Source organism: Rutidosis leptorrhynchoides, chromosome 2, assembly GCF_046630445.1.
Source record: "Rutidosis leptorrhynchoides isolate AG116_Rl617_1_P2 chromosome 2, CSIRO_AGI_Rlap_v1, whole genome shotgun sequence".
Classification (NCBI taxonomy): Eukaryota; Viridiplantae; Streptophyta; class Magnoliopsida; order Asterales; family Asteraceae; genus Rutidosis; species Rutidosis leptorrhynchoides.
In genome coordinates this window covers 80,510,797-80,514,218 of record NC_092334.1, presented here as the reverse complement: position 1 = coordinate 80,514,218, position 3,422 = coordinate 80,510,797, and the positions used below count along the sequence as shown (strand labels likewise).

Genomic DNA, 3,422 nt, shown 5'->3' with positions numbered 1-3,422 from the left:
TTTTGATTATAAATTGGTCTTGGCGGTTGATAATTATTCTGATAATTATTTCCAGGCCTATGGTTTATGTATGAAACATTCTCTCTTTGTTCCATTGTTAGTTCAATACTGAGACAATCTTTTGTCAAATGTGGTCCTCCACACTGCTCACAACTTATTCGTATTGAGTGGATATCCTTAGTCATCTTTTCCATTCGTCTCTCGACAACATCTATCTTTGCAGAAATGGAATCTAAGTCATGGCTAGAATCGGCTCTAGCTGCTTTAGATGATCTAACGATATCTTTTTCTTGGTGCCACTAATGTGAGTGGGAAGCAGTGTTATCAATAATTTTATAAGCATCAGTTTCTGTTTTCTTCATAATGGAACCACCAGCTGCTATGTCTATGTCTTTCCTTGTAGTGATGTCGCATCCTTGGTAGAATATTTGTACTATTTGACAAGTGTCTAAACCATGTTGCGGACATCCTCTCAATAATTTTCCAAATCTTGTCCATGCTTCATATAGAGTTTCATTTGGTTTCTGTGTGAACGTAACAATTTCTCCTTGAAGTCTTATGGCTTTAGATGCCGGAAAGAATTGTTTAAGAAATTTTTCCACTAAAACGTCCCATGTATCAATCGCCCCTTCAGGTAACGATTCTAACCAATCTCTGGCTTCTCCTTTTAAAGTCCAGGGAAATAACATGAGATATATATGTTCATCTTCAACTTCTCTTATTTTAAATAGTGTACAGATCCTATTAAAGGTACGAAGATGTTCATTTGGATCTTCCTTCGGCGCACCACTAAATTGGCATTGATTAGTCACCATATGTAAAATTTGTCCTTTGATTTCATAATCTGGCGCATTAATGTCAGGTTGAGTAATTGCGTGACCTTGGCCAGTACGTTTAGCTCTCATTCGGTCTTCCATACTTAGAGGTTTCAGATTTTCCATGATTGAATTTGTTGAATCTGAATCACTAGAGGATTCTGATTTAATGGTTGGTTCCTCAACAATCTCCGTTTGAATGATTGGTGGTTCCGGAGGAAAGATTAGTGGTTCAGGATCTATGAATTGTCCCTGAATATTCTCCGGATTCTCAATTGTGAGGTCGGGTTCAAAAAATGGATTATCGGAAATTTGAATTGGAGTACTTGGTCGACTGGATGACGATTCTAAAGAAAAATCAACGGCGACAATATTTGCTAGATGTCTTGATCGAGTTACAGGTGGTGAACGTATAAAAGGTGGTGAACGTTTTGATCGGTGCATTCACTGAATATCCCATTAGTTTTTAAAAAGAAAGAAAAATTATATAAGTTATCCAATTAATAGACTTTTCTGATTTTGCCCACGTTTCGAATAGCTAAAAGATGCAGCAGAGGGGCAGGATTCGTTTGGTCTCAATATAATTGAGTACTGTTTGGCTCCAACAACCCGGTTCACGTACAAATCCAACTATTACTACGAACCAGAAAATTTTGATGTCTATCAATTTAACCATTTAAAACAATTTTTCGTTTGAAATTTAAAGAAATATTAGATAAGAAATAGAGAAAATTCTAAGTCCTAAAAACTAGAATGGCGAGAAATAAGAGAGAAAAAGAGCGCGTCGAAAAACGTCGAAAAATAAAAGATTGAAAAATAATAGGCGTCGAAAAATAAAAATAAGAAAGTAGCGCGTCGAAACTTAAAAAGGAACTAAAAACTAAGAATTAAAAGTTGCGTCTAAAAATATTAAAGCTTAAAAGAAATACTATATCCCAAATGACAATAACTTAAAAAGGAACTAAAAACTAAAAATGGCGTCGCAAAATTCTAAAGCACCTAGATCTTAGTCTAAAGAAAAAGCACTTAAGGGATTTTACGGCAAAGCCTAAAAATGTAGAAGTAAAAATAACTATGGCAAAAACTATGTCTTAAAACTAAATATGAGCGAAAAATACAAAAATTACGCTAAAACAATTAAAAGGAGTACAAAATATAAAAAATATACTTAAAGTTGTAAAAAGTACAATTTTTTTTTAAAAAAATATTATTTTTATATTATTTATTTTATAAAAGTATTAATTTTATAATTTATAAAACTAAATAAATTAAAAATACAAAATAAACTTAAACTAATAACTAATTAAATAATAAAACTTAATTAGGGTTAATAATAAAATTAATAATTAATTTAAACCCTAAACGTATTAATTGTTGTACGATGTTTGACCTGTCAGAGGACCTCCGCGAGTGCGGTTAGTCCCAGTTCAAAAGCTCCGCGAGTCGCGGAGGGTTCAGTTTCAGCTCAGAAAGGTTCGATTTTTATGTAGGTTCAGATTTTTTTATTTTTATTTTTACTTTTTCTGTTTTTCTGTTTTATAAAATATAAAAAATATAAATATAACTTAAATAAAAATTTAATTTTAAAACTAAAATAAAAATACTTATTTACTTTATAAATATTATAAACTCTTAAAAATATAAATATATTATTTTTTTTTTCTTTTTGTATTTTTATATTTTTATTATTTTTAAAACTTATATTTTTATAAAAAGAACTTAACAAAAACTTTTATAAAAACTTTTTTTTTCTTATTTTTAGTGTTGCGCTTTCGGCGTTTAAGTTCCCCGGCAGCGACGCCAAAAATACTTGATGTTATGCGAGGTGTATATGAAATAGCTTATATTTTACTAGGAAAAACTATTAAATACGATACAATTTTACACAAGATATTTATTTATTTATAGAATGGATATACCTAAACCTTGCTACAACACTTATAGGCAGTGTACCTAATCGTACAGTAGTGTAGTTTTTAGTAAGTCTTGTTCGTTCCGCAGAGAAATCTTTTAAACAAAGCTTAACGCTATATTAGCTTTAATTTATAAAAATACAAATATATATATATACATATATATATATATATATATATATATATATATATATATATATATATATATATATATATATATATATATATATATATATAAAAGTAATATTATTATTATAAAAAGGGGGTTTTTACCGTTTAATGACCGGTTTGTCGATTTTTAAAACTTTAGTCGCAGTTAAAAGCTAATGTAAAATATTAAATAAATAAAAGACTTAATTTAAAGCGTAAAGTAAATAACGATAATGAAATTGCGATAAATAAAAGTGCGATAAAATAAAATTACGATAATTAAAGAGTACGAAAATTATAAGTGCAATTAAATACAATGACAATAAATAAAAGTGCAATAATTAGAAGTGCAATTAAATATGAAAATAAAGGAATTATGCTTATTTAAACTTCCATAATCATGATGTTTGACGTGTTGATTTTAGTTTATTCTCATGGGTTAATTGTCCTTTGTCCTGGATTATTTAATATGTCCGTCTAGTTTTTGTCCATAACAGTCCATCAGTCATAAATATAAAGTGCGAGTGTCCTCGTCAAATTATTC

At 29.3% G+C, this 3,422-nt stretch overlaps 1 non-coding gene across 1 annotated transcript; it reads left to right on the top strand.

Moving 5' to 3' along the window:
- The first annotated feature begins 450 nt into the window (after positions 1-450).
- Positions 451-557, top strand: LOC139894970 (small nucleolar RNA R71). Its single transcript, XR_011775442.1, has one exon. It is a non-coding gene; the product is annotated as a small nucleolar RNA R71 (small nucleolar RNA).
- Positions 558-3,422: the final 2,865 nt, after the last annotated feature.